The sequence below is a fragment of the Silurus meridionalis genome, chromosome 5 (genome assembly GCF_014805685.1).
Source record: "Silurus meridionalis isolate SWU-2019-XX chromosome 5, ASM1480568v1, whole genome shotgun sequence".
NCBI lineage: Eukaryota > Metazoa > Chordata > Actinopteri > Siluriformes > Siluridae > Silurus > Silurus meridionalis.
The window spans coordinates 18,648,180-18,666,293 of NC_060888.1; the positions used below are offsets into that span (position 1 = coordinate 18,648,180).

An 18,114-nucleotide genomic window follows, 5' to 3' on the forward strand; every position below is an offset into this window, starting at 1 on the left:
GATATTTCGCACGGTTTAAAAAACAGCAAGCAAAAAAAACAAAAACAAAAACAACAACAACAGGGTAACCACACCGGCCGGATCCCTGAGGTCGACTCTCGACCGATATCCAGAGCTTTTCAGACTTTGAGAACAGATTCGGCTAATTTGCCACGGACACAGAGCACCTCTCTCATTATCCCTGTCTCCTCTGAAGAGTGCTGGCATCACTGGGGCATTTCAGAAGAGCGAGACAAGGAAAGAATATCAAACTCTTTTTCTGATTGAGCTTTGGCACCATGGGTCCACGTCTCGGAGAAAATAAATAGACTTTGATTTTGTCGCTCTTCTTAGAGCACCAGAGTCGATTCTCAATCACAAAAGATGATGTGGCGGGATTTGCCAATTTCAACTCTACGTTTTACTTTTAGTAAAAAAAGAAGGAAAAAAAAGAAAGAAAGAAAAGCGCTTTCATTTCTCAGGAAAAAAGTCAGACTGCCAATTTAGAGCTGAATGATTTCCATTACATGCTGTGTTTCAGGAGAACACTAACTGAAAAGAAACATTTCGAAGGTCTGAGCGCCGGTATTTCTGCGCTAGTCTCTGATGACAGACAATAACTAGTTGATCAATAAGGGTGTAAACATTTGCAGAGGCGGCGGCAAATCCTTTAGTTTCATCTCGCTGTTAACATACTTTCCAGACGCAAATTCATTTCAGGGCTTGTTTTGATTTCCAGTTGGCTGTGCACCAGTGATCTCTCTCCGTGTCGTCACAACGTGGTGAGCAGATCTCATGCTACAGCGACAATCAATGTGTGAGACCTTCAATCGTGGATGCTGCTCTCGGATCCGGTCGCTGGCTTCAAGTGCAGGTCACAAACCGAACTCTATATACTAAACTGCCAAAAGTTTGCGGACACCTGGTCATGATTATGGTATGGGCTTATTAAACATCTCATTCCACATTTAGTCCCAATTTGCTCTTATAATATCCTCCACTCCTCTGGGCAGATGTTCCACTAGATTTTGGAGTGTGCTTGTGCACACTTGTGTGAGATTCAGTAAAAGGGCATTAGTAAAGTCAGGTACTGAGGAGGTCTGGGGTGCAGTCAGTGTTCCAATTCATCCCAAAGGTGTTCAGTAGGGTTGAGATCAGAGCTCTATTGCAGGACATCTTCCACTCCAACCCATGTAAAGCAGATCTTCATGGAGCTCGTTTGTGCATCGCCATGCTGGAACAGTTTTCAAGTTCAAATTTTATTATACCGCATCCAAAGACAATAGAAATGTGCACCTCCAGCTTTGTGGTAACGGTTTGGAGAAGAACCGCATACGGCAGGAAAGGTCAAGTGTCCCAATACTTTTGTCAGTGTAGTGTAACAGTTTGAACATGCAGATCAAACGTCCGTTAATTTTGTTTGAAACAAAGTATTGATTGTATAAGAACAGCAGGTCACACGCAAGTGACAACGCTACAAACTCATCTTCAGCCTGAAGCCTAATCTTCTGAAACACCATACTATAAAGAAAAATCTGAAAAAAAAAAACAAAAAAACTAAATGAACTTATTCATCCTGGAGTAATTTCCTATTTCACAGGAACACTGCAGTGATTGTATTTTTTTTCTCTGTCCTCCTCTGAGAAAGATTACAGACTGAACTCCAGTTTTTTCAGTCGTTTCAACTCGCTCGTGATTCGTGTCTTTAAAGTGTTGTAGCACACGTATCAGTGACCTTAACTTACATATTAAACACTGTGTTCACTGTATTGCTGTGTGGATGTGAGACATTTAGTACTGTGACACCAAAACAATCTATTAGACACCTGATAAAATACTTCGTCATGGCTCTATTACCTCTTCAAAATAAGCAGAAATTGTAGTACGTTAGTTTTCTATTTACTTATTTATACTTATATATACACACACTACAGGCCCTTTCTCTTCAATCAAAAACAACAGTCTGACTCGGTTGTTACATCGCGAGTGTCTAGCGATGGTTTCACAGCAGGCTTGCTTTGAGCCTCTTCTGACCTGATGCACAGATTTGATCTTTCACATGCTGGATGACGGGAAAGCAGCACTGATACACTACACAGTCATGAAACAACAGTCATGAACGGGACGTTATTTTAAACGACACCCATGTGCATCATAAATCATGTAGTGGGACATTTCAGACAGCGAAAAACTGCTGAGACAATTTATCTGAACACATCACAACCTGCGTGTGTCAAAAAAACCCACCCGTTTTTGTTTTGCAGCACAGAACTAAAACATGAGCGACACTCATTAAGACTGAATAATGAAACGTCTTAGATGAGGAGTCAATTACTGGAGAGAGAAAAAAAAAGTCATTAGCGATCACTGGATTTACTAGATACGGTTACTAATGTATCCTCTAGGGGGCTTTTCTTGCCATTATTTGGTGTTTTGGCTCCCTTTCAGGAGCGTAATGTGCATTCTGAGCGTGGAGTGCTCCAAGAAAAATGGACAAAGCCATATTTCTTCTGGGAAATCAGCCGGCAACCCGTTTGTTTACTTTACTCCCGGCAAGTAGCTGCGTGTTCAAAAAAACAAAAACAAAATAAAAGGTTTAATATCCAAAAGCTCGGTGAAACCACTCGTGATGGAGAAATACGTCTGGGATGCTGCAGATACGGATAGACAGTTTCTTATTGCAGCGCTCAGGAAGCACCGGTCGGTTTTCCGTCAGAGGTGAAAGAGAGATAAATGACGCTTTTGTGAAACCTACCGAATGTAAACAAGATGGTGGAGCAATTTGTTTTCACTATACTGCGCTTCAAAAAGGTTATAAATAAAGTCCAGTGTGAAATATAGGGCTGCAACGGTACACGTACTCAAAGCGATTTGTTTTTCACAATCCTTTTTACGGAACATGGTTAAAATCTCAGTTCCCTCACAAACGTATCAAGTGGCGAACCACAAGTTTGTTTAGTCTCCGCCTGTATTTCATTTGAAACTTTAAAACAGACACAATGCCGGTTTAAATTAGCAATAGATTCAATAGCATTTTCTTTACAGCTTCAACAATTTCTCTTAAAAGGAGAAAATCCTGACAATTTCACACATCGAGGGAGTGAATGAAAAAAAAGGATGGAAGGAATAAAGATATTTGTAAAAGCTGAATGAAACAAAGTAGAACATATTTTTAGAAAATGTTATATTCAATGTAACACACACACACACACACACACACACACACACACACACACACACACACTTATATAAACATCTGTATTACCCAAATAGGGTCTAACAAGTGTAAAGAATTAATTTACATTTTTCCATTTATTTCATTTAATTTTAATAATTTAATTGCCAATTTAATCGATTTGATGAATATAATAAAAACAGTGTACTGCATTCATTCGATGTTATTTTTAGATTTTATTTTTTTTATAAAATATGCTAAAATATAATTTTATATATTATTTAACCAAGCAGGTTTTATAAAAAAAAAAATTTTTTAATGCAAACTGTTAATGTTCACAAATAATACGAATATTAATGATATAAATAATAATAAACTGCGTAAATAAAGAAAACGACTAGCGATTTGTACGTTTTGCATTTCTTCCCCTCTAACTGTTTAGTGTACCGTTACACTCCTAGTGAAATCTTATAGAAAGTAGAAAAAGACAAATGGCAATGATGAGAAGTGGTTGTATGCACTGGGGTGTCCCTCTCGTGGGTGTACGATTTCCTTGGGAATGTTTTACATCATTTAAGACTTATTTAAAGCGCGTGGAATGATCGGGTTGATGGGCCGGGACATTCACAGCTCTGTCATGAACACCTGCGCCGGAGAACGACTTTGTATTAATACATGATATATGAACAGCTGTTTGTGAGGCGTTACTGCGAAACCGTGCACAAGGCAGGGAGGGAGGGAGGGATGGATGGATGAGAGAAGGAGAATGAGGGAGTGAAAGAGGATGGCAGGTATCCAAAGACCCCTCTCAGATGTAGCTCCCACCCTGCACTCGTTCACAGAAGGGAAGATGTTTCTATTTATACGCGGTTGTAATGTTCGGCATTTCCTCAGGCCGTGAGGGAGGGGAGACGCCATTGTTGTTCTTGGCAGCGCTGCATTGTCTTATTGCATCTGTACGCCGGATTGCGAAGCTCCTTCTTGCTTGTGTCTTTCGAATGCACTTAACGGAGCAGACCTTTGTTTAATTAGTTTAAAGAAGATCTGCGGTGAAATCAGGCACATTTCTTGATTATATCTGTATATAAATTGTGCACACTGTATAAAATGGATGCAGCGTCGCGGTTTCATTACGCCAAATCTAAAAACAGAGCGCACTGATACCAGGACTTTCCAAAATGCATCTCAGCAGGGCTGGTTTTAGTAATTCTACCGATTATTCCGAGTAATCGATTAAAGAGCAATTATTAAAGAGCAATACTAAATATAAAAAAAAGAAAATAAGGCAATTATTCGAAAAATTTATAAATAAATAAAATTAAACGAATGACGTTCATGTTACGAGATCTAACAATTTTATTGCTGAAATTACATACAATTAATATCTGTAAAAACTAAACCTATTTAGTGCATTTAACTGCCATATTGCATCAAAATGCAAATATGAATATATATATATATATATAAATTTAATAACTTTAAAAAAAAGGTAAACACACTGTACGGTGTTTTCTTTATGTTTTAGTTTTTTAGGTTTTAGTCGGAAACGTTCTGTAGTGTTCTTTGGCCTGAATCTTCTCCTCGCCCCTCGCTGTTCTCTCTCCGTTCCTCCATTTTTCATTCTGCAGCATCGTCTGCGTTTTACAGAAACGTTTGCCTAATTCCGACTTTTTCTCACTCAATCCACCGGTAACCATGTTGTCGGGCTGAAGTTTGAAGCTGTTTGTGTGTGAACGAAGACTAGTCTGCTTCATCTGTCCTGTTCCGTCTCCTCCAGAGCTGATTGTTAGACAGAGATCTCACCAGGGATCAGAGGTTTAGTTTGAAACTATGCGATTCTACTGATTGTAGCCTTTTTGTGTAAAGCGTTCTGGCACTACCGAGAGAGTGACGCTGCTTGATTGGCTTAAAAACACCTGGGAATTAGGCAAACTTTTTGTTTTTATTATGTGGCGGAAACTGGCGGGCGGTGCATCAGTAATAATATTCCGTGGGGAAACACAGTGCTTTGTGTGTAGTTAAATGAGTGAATTCGAATTATTGGAGGAATCGTTTCAGCCTCAATATTCATTAATGTATATATGCTTTATATTATTATTATTATTATCATTATTATTATTATTATTAATATTATCATTTTTATTATATATAATGGAAGAAACAAAAGCCTAAAAAGTAAGGTTGCAAAGGGTCGGTGAATTTCCGGTAAACTTCTGGAAACTTTCCATAGGAACTGTATTTGAGGAATTTTGGAAATATTGGAAACTTACCAGGAATTTATTAGAATTTCTAAGAATTAATTAGTAATTTGTTGAAATGTATCATATACAAACATAAATATAAATTAAATATAATATTGTTGGGTCATAAGGTGAAATGCATGCAGATTTTACAGATAGAGATTTTTTTAATGACATTTGTACTTTGACGAACGATAGCATACACAATGTATGTAATTTATGTAATTTTTTTTATTATCATTTTGTGTGCAGGATAAAGGAAATGATGTGTTATGTTGTGGAGAAACGCACAGGGCATGTAGGGGGCGTGGCCTTAGTGACCCTGCGGTGAGAGTACTGGGTGCGTGTGGTTGATGAATGTGCAGGGAAAAACTTCAACTGGAATTGCAGCAAATCTGGTTGTTTTACCCAAAATTATCCTGCACGATTTTTTACTACATGTCTGTTTTACTACATTTACTTTCCCTGTTATAGGCTAACCTGCAATTTTGTAAATTCACAATTTATTCCCACGAATTCCCGTTAATTCCCATGGAAAGTTTCCAGTCTGGAACGTTCCAGGAATTTTGCAACCCTACTTAAAACCGATCTGCAGCTATCGGATCAAAAGCGTTTTGATCCGCGCTTTTGCGCTCGAATTGTACCATGTGGAAAAATGGGATTTGATAGATACCCCTTTAACACAAATGCCAGGAAAGAATAAAACAAGCTTACACACACAAACACACACACACACACACACACACACACACACACACACACACACACACACACACTGCGCTCCCACATCCCCCATTATCTATTTCCATTCAGCGAGGACGCCAGGTTAAACTGCACAGAACGGATCATACACTCACACGTGTGTGTGTGTGTGTGTGTGTGTGTGTGTGTGTGTGCATGCCTGACGAGCACACTTTTGTCTGTGTTTTTGTATGAGGTATGGCGAAAGAATCATGCCAGGGCTTCAAATTTGCAGGCTACAGACGGACAGCTGGAAGTGTCTGATACCATGCTGACAGACGTAACCAACATCTTCACTTCTACAAGAACTCGCTCGAGAAAGTGAAAAACATGGGGAACGACGTCGTCTGTGCTCTGTTATGCTTAATGAAGATGAAATTAGATGCTATTGTTTAGTAACAACTGCTCGATTAAAGCCGCCGCACATCATGGGCTGGAGAGAAACACATGCTTGCCTGCACTGATGGATTATGCAGTGTGGGTTTTTCAGCAGCACTCTAATCCAGCTGGAGCTGCTGTGAGTGGGAGTGCACTAGCCATGCTCGGCTGAGGACAACCGTGGGACCGTGGAGTGTTCGCCATGCAGCCAAAACCCACTTCATCCAGCCATACTTCTCTCTCCTTCTCCTGCTCTGCCTCAGCACAAGGGGAAATCAAAAGTGGGGCTGAAATCCCAAGCTACCAGGGGTGTGACGGTACACGCATTCCTAACTTTTTCTGTACAGGGCTTTTGGTTCAGTGCACACGTTTTTTTGTAGTATTAAACTTGAAAACATACACAACAAGGCAACAGGTGTAGTAAAAAATAAACTACAGTTAGCGCAGTGTCCGTTTCACAAAACAGGGAGCACTGTGTTTCCCACGGACTATTATTACTGACGCACCACCCTGCCAAAACTCTGGCGTGACGACGGCGCTGCTAGAGGATGCTGCAGAAAAAAAAAGGAAGAAACGGAGAGAAAACAGCTAGGGGACAAGCAGAAGATTCGGGACACGCCAGAACGTTTCCAAAGTTTGGGATAATTTCAAAATAAAACACGAAGACAACAACGGTATATTACAATAAAATAACACAGGCTATTTTAAAGCAGGTGATAAATACATGGATTTGATTCGTGGAAAATTTCAAGCAGCTTTTCCGGGACAAGAAAACCACATCGTGATACTGTGCGAGATTTAATTCATAAATACATGAGTGAGAATAATTATGAGTTTCATTAAACAAATATTCTCCTATAACTTACTCTACGCTGCAGAGGGACTTTTTGAACGCACTGTACTTTTGTTTTGATGTAATATGACTATTCAATGTGCAATAAATGGGTTTAGTTTTCACTGACATTCTTGTATTCAATTTCAGCAACAGAAATGTAAAAATAAAAATCACTTGTTTATTTGAAGAGACCCGTCTTATTTTCTCTCTCTTATTAAGTATTGCTCTTTAATAAAGAAAAAGTGCTTCTATATATATATGATTATTTATATATGCTTGTTTTGGATCTCACTCTTTATTTCTTTCCTTTAGTTGCTTTTAATATTATTCTACAACTAGGGTTGCAAAGGGGCGTCAACATTCCGAAAACTTTCCAAGGGAACTTCATCTGGCAGATTTTGGAAATATTCCAAGATGGAAACCTTCGAGGAATTAATGGGAATTTATTAGAATTTATGGGCATTAATTATAAATTTGGGGACATTTTTAGAAACTCTGTCACATCCAAACAAATATAAACATTATGTTATCTATCTATCTATCTATCTATCTATCTATCTATCTATCTATCTATCTATCTATCTATCTATCTATCTATCTCACAATATTTTTGTTTTGTTCTACATTTTTTTATCAAATAAATGCAGGCATGATGAGCATACCTCTGTATGATAACAGAAAACTGGCTAACAGAAGGTAGAAAAAAAGAGCATCACAGCTTAAGATAGTGAGCCTCATAAATCGTCAACAAAATAGTGTTTACATTTACATTACATTTAAAATATAATGTCATCAATCAAATGTATTTCCCAAAGTAATATCAAACCCTACTTGAATGGATATAATCTTCAGTTTCAAATGCAGAACTGTGGTTTCAATTTTCCTGGAAGATCTTTTTTTTTGTATGTATGTAATATTTATGTAAATTACATAAACACTTGCCAAGATGGACATTTTTGGAACATTGTTTTGTGTAGGGGCGTGGCCTCAGTAACGCTGCATTAGGTGTGCTGTGTGCATGTGATTGATGAATGTGCAGGGAAGAAATTCGACTGAAATTACGTTAAATCCGATTGTTTTTGTCTGACCTGCTTTCCCCGCTTATTTCCATATTTTAATTCCTGCGTATATTCCCGTTTATTCCAATGGAACATTTCCAGTCTTGAAAATGCGGCATTTTGCAACCCTAACTACAAGAGGCACTATATTCCGGTATAAACCTACTGTCATCCGTTCCATCATTCGAAGTCAATCAAGTGATCAAGTCAATCGTATTCATACACACAAGCATTTACAAGCTCAATATCAATGTTCTGCTGTATTTCCATTTCTTTCCATAATACCACACACACACACACACACACACACACACACACACACACACACACACACACACACACACACACATAGACACACAATGCTGGACCGTCCAGTTTAACTAATGCAGAAATGGTCAATATAGAATTTGTCATTGGAATGACTTCTTTTAATGAGTGAAACGGTGGCATGTAAACACAGCTAGTGAACAGTGTGGCGAGGCGTCGCATTTATTAAAAGACTGCAGTGTTTCGGTTGGAGCCCAACCGGATTACCATAAATGAATCAAGGAGAGAGTATGTTCATGCTAAAATATGGAAATACTGACACCGCTGATGTGTCAACTGTGTACGCCAAAGACCGTTTAGATGCCGCGACTAATTAAAGTTCGACGAGCATTTTGTCAAGTCGCGGAAAACCCGCCTCTTTTTAACCCGCTTCTTTTACCGTAGCCGCACTGTCCTGGTCGGACATTACGGCTCCTATACCGAATGCTTAAAAGAACGCGGATGTTCGGAGCGTACGTCTGAAAAATCAAATCCAGACGCTAAGTGAACGCGCATGCCTTTTTCCAAACTAGGCGTGCATGCTACATGCCTGTCAGAGTGCATAACATCCAGCTGTACCCCTCCCTGCCTGCTCTCTAGTGCTTTTATCAATCCAGGAGGACAAGACCCAGGGGTTAGGGTGGATGAGGTTGCTGATGAGCACTAGTGCCAGGTGAGATCATGGGAAACACAGACAGCTGGCTCTTAACAGCCACAGAAAAAAGCCTCCCTCCCTGTAGGAAACTCGTGATCCCTTCGCCAGCCTCCATCTCCACAGCAGCAGCAGCAGCAGCGCCAATTAGACCCATACGTCCTCTCCACCTCTATCAGCCTGGAGCTTCAGTTCCGAGCAGATGCTGATAAATGAACTGGATTTCAGACAGAGAGAGATGCTGGACGGATCCACTACGACATCGTGAGAAGCACTGCGTCTTGATATTCAACTCTGGCAGCTTTTTTGAAGGACGGATGGATCGTTAATGGTGCTGACATATTGTCCAAACCGATCGATGATGTCATACAATTAATGCCTCTTATGTTGAGATTTGCGTCGCGTAACTTGGCTCACATAAGATAATAATAAGAGAATATCTATCCGAAATCAAAAACAGAAAACTAGGATGTGTACAAGGCCAAAAGACAATGTACATAAAGACAGAGAGGACACTATTTCCTGTTTTGACAGTATACGCTATAGGGGAAGTCAAACATAAATCACCATTCTCAAAGCAGTGGACCGATCCCACCTCACTTCCTGTCCTGGTACATTTAAAATCAGCTTTGATAACACAAATTCCTCAAGTAGTACTGGAGCTCTGGGAACTCATACACCAGGCATCATCTCTCAAAGCACCACTGACAGAAAATCCAATTAGATGCTTTTTTTTATACTTTGTTTTGGAAGCATGTGCCTCAGTGACTTGGTAGGGAGCTCAGCAGGAGGATGGTCCTGGAATTGAAAACAGTGTGAAAGCTTCCCATAGACACGTTATGGCACCCAATCTACTCCTGAGCGTAAGCACGTTGTTGTGAAAGTATATCAGTGACATGCTGCCGTCGTTCACGGGTGACTTCATAACTTCATTTTCCAACGCCTGCTACTGTTCTCCGAGCACCTCCTCTCGGGCACATTATGGCGGATCAGGCGCTAATATGGAACGAAGACCTAAAAGGCTCCGTATGTCACGGAGAAAACAGTTAACGTGTCAAGTATGCATGCAGAAACCCCCGGCCTCTGCTGAGTACGCTAGCTGGTGCACTGATGGCACTACCAGAATGCCACGCTGCTTTAAGCGCCTGGGCGGAGTGAGAAAACGAGTCAGGAGCTTGACTCAGCAGGACCTATTCCTGAGCTCTATTGTGTTTGTGTTCCTGAAATTAATTATCAGCTTGTAGAGAGGAAACTCATTCATAATGCATGACACTTCCTCAACGCAGAGGCCGCGACTGACTAATGTAGTCAAACACAGAGGCATATGATCCCAGCAATACTCATTTTTTTTTAAAGAGATTATCATCAATCAATCCCACTCAAACTAAAATCACTGTAATGTACAATCATTTCCTGCCAATTACCAGTCGAATTACTATGAATTAATTATAACTAACAAGTTAGATACACTATACCCTATATATATGTATATAGTATCTCACAAAAGTAAGTACACCCTCCCATTTCAGCAACCATTTAATATCTTCTCAAGGGACATTACTAAAGAAATGAAACTCGGATATGTTTTAGAGTAGTCAATGTGCAGCTTGTATAGCACTAGGTTTGTTGCTGGGATCCTCGTCATGACATCACGGAGCACATGTTAGAATCCATGTTTCCCTCAATAAACCGCAGCTCCACAAGTACCAGAAGCACTCATGCATCCCCAGAACATTATGTTACCACCACCATGCATGACTATGGAAAAGACACTATTGGTGCACCTCATCAGGGTGTCACCACACATGCTGGACACCTTAGCATGTATGGATGAACAACAACCACAGGACATGGTTCCAGTAATTCATGCTCTTGGACAGGTTGTCTTCAGCAAACTGTTTGCAGGGTTTCTTGTGAGGCAGCTTCAGAATAGCCTTCCTGAGCGCTGACTAGTGGACCTTCCGCTTCTGCAACCGCTAAAGCAACGCTGGCTACTGTAAGATGAGATACTGTAGCAAGGGGTTCATGCTGTTAATGCATGACGGTCAGATGTTAAGCCTGATTGATGTATTACTAAATAACAGACAGTTATGCGCTTTGAAGATTTTACTTTATATAACCGTTTTGTTGTATCTGTGTAATATCTAATAATTAAAACAATTGGTGCAATAATACTATTGGAATCTATTTCAGTACTATAAACATGTGCCTTATATTGTGAACTCCTATGTTGAGTGTGATGTATATGGACTTCTCACAACCAATCCACACACACACACACACACACACACACACCCACACCCACACCCACACACACACACACACACAAAACCAGGACTCCTTAAACGTCTTTTGCACAACTCCTCCACAAACATAAAGCACAAAACTAAAACCTTTAACCAACTAAGATACAAGTTATATATTTCAGACATCTTGATAGACGGAAGTATCACGTCCTAAACACTGCCAGGACCTTCTGTAGGCCTTGTGGAAAGTTTCCCAGATTTCTACACCTGCAGGACAAGGGAAACTAGTCCTCTTTAGGCTACAAGGCTGAAAGACAATAAACAGTAAAGCATGACCCATTTCCTGTTGGGCCAGTGTGTGCTGTAGGCAGGAGGAACTGTAGGTGACACAACTGAGACGGAACCTGAGCGAGCGTGACCCTGTGAAAGCTAAATATATTACACCTATATGCCCTGTTAAATCTCACTTACTGTCTGTATAAAGATTTTCACTCTAAATCGCTTGGATGTTGAAGTTCTAGTGTCGATCATTACAGGGCATACTAAGCACTGTTTTAAACAAATCAATAGAGCGTCGCTTTTTTCCTCCATGCAGAGCTTAAACAAAGAGACATAAACCTAATCAAAATAAACAGTATTTCATTGAGCACAGCCACTGCATCTCTGTGTGTGTCTTCATCTAAGCTGATTCATGGCCAACTGTTTCAAATCTATAAAAGCCCTGCAAAAAACGTTTCCTACTCATTTGGAACGTGACGCAACCGGATTGCAGACAGTTGACATTAATGCACGCACATTAGACGAGATGATCACACCTTAACAATCCGCGAGGAATAAAGGATACGCTTTTTTCGTGGCGGATTTCTTCCAGCCTACAGTACAGGACGTCCTGATGATTCCTGAAATCGACCTGCTGCAGTAAGATGATGAGTAAAAGAAATCACAACACCATTGTGTCACTGATCTTACTATTCAGCGCACGCACCTGGCTGAGAGCATTGGCAAATCGGGCACTTAGCGTGCAGTTTGGCACAGAAATACCCTCCAGGACAGTAATGTTCATGAATTCCCCATGTTCATGACTACAATAGATCTGGTTCCAGTGAACAGTGTGAATGCTGCATATCAGGTCACATCAGGTGGCTTTTCACAAGAACACGCACTACCACATCACATGAATGAGTAGATTTAAGCAATTACACTCTCAGAGGCTCTCGATGCAGATTTGTGGATTGAATTTATACTTATTTACAATGACGTGTGTAACAGGATCCTGTAGATGTACAAATGTTTCCGAAAGGTTTGGGAAAAACATTATTAAGATCCTAGCGTTGCATGTTTCGTAACTGCCAATCAATAAATGGCACCTAGAAAATGCCCACAAATATTCTTAAATGGTGGGATGCGAGTATTAATGAAAAATATTGCAAAAGAAAATCAGTAAATGTGTCCAAAATTAATAAATAAAAATATATACTTATGATACTCATGGTATCAAAAGTTTCAAAACTAGTTTTGTAACACGCCAACAGATGGCAGCAAAAGGCTGCATGCACAGTCACAGGGAGCACCAAACTTTATAAGTTATAGTTAAACTTTATAAACTTAACCTAATATATATATATATATATATATATATATATATATATATATATATATATATATATATATATATATATATATATATATATTAGGCCTGTCAGTTGATTAAAAGTATTTAATCTTGATTGATCGCATGATTGTCATGAGTTAACTTGTGATTAATCGCTACTTAATCGCACATTTTATCTGTTTCTAAATGGACCTTAAATGAATAAGTTTCAAGTTTTTGATGCTCTAATCAATGAAGCATTAAAAATTTGTTTATGAATATAAACAAATATGGACATGGACAAACTTTTGCAATGTTTCCACATTAATGATCTTAATTGATGGATGTGTGATCACAGCGGATTTTGGTGCTTGATTTTAGTTAATTTTATTAATTTTTTTAATATATTTAAAATAAGGACATCATGAATAAATGTGTGCTGCATTGAAGGTTTTGATTTCGCCTCTTTTTTTAAAAATGTATTTATATTTTTAATAATGGTAAAACACCGATGCACACATATATATATATATATATATATATATATATATATATATATATATATATATATATATATATATATATATATATGCTGATATAGTGTTGAGCATGCAGTATTACTTTCATTTTTTTCTGGACATTTTGGACCACCTGTGTATAAAATTAGCCAGTAAGCATCTATATATATTTCTGAAATTGCTGATCTGAAATTTTCGCACACAACAGTCTCGAGAGGATTCAAAGAATGCTGCAAGAATTATCCTGTGAGCTGCAGAAAGAAAGGCCTTGACAGAGGAGAATGGTTTGAGCTGACACCAAGACTATGGCAACTAAATAAGCACTCTTTACAGCTGTGGTGAGCAGAAAAGCATCTCAGAATGCACAACATGCCAAACCTTGGAGTGCTCTGAAAACGGTTCCACTCCTGTCAGTCAGGAACATGAATGTGGGATTAAAGTGAACAAAGACCCAAACCGGACTGCAGAAGATTGCAAAAAATAAAAAAATTAAAAATACAGCCGACATTTTTCAATTAAATTCAGAAAAACTCATGATCCAATCATCTCCCATATTTCACTTTCACACATTGTGCTGCAGCCGTTTGATTGGCTGATGATCAGAGATACAGGTGTTCCTATTGGAGTGATCGCTTGTATTCGTTCAGTCATTCCCTAGCACTGACATGAGTGAAGGACCCCCACCAACATCCACAATAATACTACAGCACAAAAGACCTGCATTTGAGTACAATCCATTAGAACACATCCAGTGCATTTAGGAATCAAGCGGATGCTCCAGCGTGCACAGCTGGCGATTTCAAAACAAAATTACAATAACAATGTCAAAGTTTGCGCAAGACCTCACAATGCCTTTGTGCCAATGAGCCGTGAGAAATTCTGGCCTGGTTGAACTTCCTGGATTACATCTAATCATTTCATTAAATTTGAAATAACTGTTTATTTCAGACTGTCAGAAAAATACGTCTGGTAGCTCAAAGAGTGTCTTCCTTACAACTTCTGAATTAAAGTGAAATAAATACACTAGAAGAAGAACATTGCGCACCCACTGTGTTCATTCTTCTGTAAACGGCTTTCCAGCATCTCTAGCTATAAATATTAAAAGGATTAGAGCTGTTAAATATGTGAGCGGAAAGTCGTATGGATGAACCCAGGACTCGAATCGGATCCACGTGAACAATGCTACCGTGAAACTGACAGCTGGCAATTAACACTCTTTACGACCTTCAACGATGTGCTGATGGATGTAACAAAAAAAACATCTGGATCGATAAACACCAATTTCTAGCCAAAAGGAAAAAAGATTTATCAATACGTTTAAAAGGCTGGTGGATGTAGAGGTTAAAAAAAAATATATCAATATGTCAATAATTGTTTAGGGAGGGAATCCGCCACATCGATATCCACATCTGAGGAATAAGAAAGACTTAAAGTTGTCCTTGATGGATTTATGACGCTGAATTGAGAAAAAATACAAAAACGTTGCACATTCTGGCTCGTCACAGGGGTGTTATCGGCCTGATTTTGTTCTCACGGACAAAAAGATGGCACATTAGACAAATTCGCTGATTGTGTGTCTAAGAACCGATCCACCAATCACAGGACTACACCAAATTCGCAAAACAGCTACATACACGTGATAGCAAAACCCAAATCCAGTCGTAGCTGATACGAATGATATCCTTAGTAGCTTTGAGAGCAGAACATCATCATTGTGTTCAATCACAAATCCATTACTGAGGATGTTTATTCTATTATCTTAAATAGAGAACACGTGTCACGTTGTTACACGGTAATTACAAGATTGTTATTAGATCGTGGTGCCATTTGGGGTGTAATAAACTGGTGTCGTCTGTAAAATGAAAAGTGTACGTACTAAACAAACTGGTCAAAAAAAGAGAGGTGAATAAACACGTCTAGACTGTATATGTACACGACTATTTACCTGCGTGTATAAACTCTGGAGGGGGAGAATGGGATCAACATTGAATCCTGTTTACAGAGAAAAGCAAATGATTCGTTCAATGACATGCAATAAAAACCTGAATCTATGCACTACGTACTAACAAACTTTCAATCTCATTAGAAATGTCAGCCATGTGAAGCATGAAAAACATCTAGGAGATGAGATCAGAGCTGCAATCATGACTTTGTGTTTTGTTGGCTTTGTGCCAGACTCATGTAGCATTTAAAGCACACAGTTTTCAGATCTCATCTGAACCTGAATTCCTATTTTCTCCAGAATCACGATACATTTTCGATTCCCCCAAAACATCAGATTGATTACTGTACACTGGTGTATTGGTGAGCGCGCGAGGGCGCGAGGGCCCTCAGTCCGCGTGCTGCCGGGCTCCAGGGCGCGAGGTTTCTCTCTTCACACCCAAAATCAACGCCCATTAAAAGTCATTCTGTCTGCTGAAAAAGTCAAACATGTCCTGACATTTCATTTCATTACATTGCAGTTGATTTGCAGAAAGTCTACAATGAGAAAACGAGTTTCGCCAGACCTTCTGAGGAAACACGAACTGGACAGAAGTGTGGGATTAAAAAACGGGGGCGTCAATTAAAGAAATCAGACATAAATCAATGACTCGCAGTAAAGCGTCGAATGAACACTTCAGTCCCGTATATTCAAATAAAAATAGAATAAAAGAAATGAAATAAAAAAAGAATTGAAAACGAAAGCTAGGCTAGCAGTTTGCTCAGCTCTCACGGTTGTGGGGCTCCTGTGCAGGAGCTGAGCAGCGGGTAGAAACACGGGAGCGCGGATGAGGAGGAAAAGGAAGCCAGAGAGAGAGAAAGAGTAAGAAACCTACCAGCTTTGTACGTCGACCATTCTTTTCCTCTGTCATTTTGAAACCGAGGGAATGAGACGAAAGACAAAGACGGGACACGGTGTAAAACACGGTGTAGGACGCGGTGTGAGAGGATCCACTGCTCGGCTCGGGGGGAAAAACGCGAAGCTCCGCAGCGGCGCGCGGATTTTACTGAGACACAGCGAAGAGGAAAAGCGCGAGCGCGCAGAGCGGAGACAATCACAGGAAAGAGCCAGACTCCACCCACCTCCCAGCACTACAGCTACACACACCTACACACACACACACACACACCTACACACACACACACTCTCTCTCTCTCTCTCTCTCTCTCTCTCTCTCACACACACACACACACACACACACACACACAAACACAAATACTGAGTACCAACACCTTACTCACACAGCATAAATATATATACAACTACACACACACACACACACACACACACCACACACACACACACACACACTCTCTCTCTTTTCTCTCTCTCTCTCTCACACACACACACACACACACACACACAAATACTGAGCACACACCTTACTCACACAGCATAAATATATATACAACTACACACACACACCTACACACATACACTCTCTCTCTCTCTCTCTCTCTCTCTCTCTCACACACACACACACACACACACACACACACACACACACACACACACACAAATACTGAGTACCAACACCTTACTCACACACCATAACTATATACACAACTACACACACACACACACACACACACACACACACACACACACACTTACTCACACAGCATAAATATATATACAACTACACACACACACACCTACACACTCTCTCTCTCTCTCTCTCTCTCTCTCTCTCTCTCACACACACACACACACACACACACACACACACAAATACTGAGCACACACACCTTACTCACACAGCATAACTATATACACAACTACACACAACTACACACACACACACACACACACACACACACACACACACACACACACACCGATAGACACACACAAATACTAAGCACAGCCTTCTTATTCACACACTATAACTACTGTACATAAACAACTACACACACTCACACACAGGACGCAGCTCCACTTAATAACACACAGCATAACTACAGACACTGCACAGTAACACAAATACACTTATACAACCTCAGTGTCTACCTTAAAAAAAACAGCTGCACACACAGTACATGACGACTACACTTATACACTGCACAGTTGCACTACACTCTCCTGCTGGAAATTCCCTGCTACCATCACAACCTCCACATTCCCCAGTATGCAAATCGTGAGTCTGTCATTTGTTATTTCTCTCCTCTTTTCTTCTATCAGACTATGAACAACCATTTCAGCTGCGCGTGAACTGTGACAATAACGCCAGTGTTTCTGTGGGCCATAGTCAGTTCTACTGCTCACTGCATCCTGCATCTACATGCTTCCGTTTTGTAAACACCTAAATAGAAAAAACAATCAAGACAAAACATTAAAACCTGCAAGATAAAAGCACATTTAAACAAAGCGCAAACATGCGTATACACACTCAAGCTAAAGAATCATGTAATTCT

The 18,114-nt window shown here is 39.8% G+C and overlaps 1 protein-coding gene across 6 annotated transcripts in view; it reads right to left on the bottom strand.

Moving 5' to 3' along the window:
• mid2 (midline 2) overlaps positions 1-18,114 on the bottom strand; it is a 128,431-nt gene that overhangs the window by 56,179 nt on the left and 54,138 nt on the right. Inside the window, exon 1 of one of the 6 annotated variants that reach the window (XM_046849262.1) lies at positions 16,536-16,763. The exons of 3 other annotated variants lie outside the window; for them this stretch is intronic. The gene's annotated coding sequence lies outside the window, so the exon portion shown is untranslated. Of the gene's footprint in view, positions 1-16,535; positions 16,764-18,114 lie in introns of those variants that run through there. 2 more of the 6 variants (XM_046849263.1, XM_046849259.1) reach the window with 2 other exon arrangements.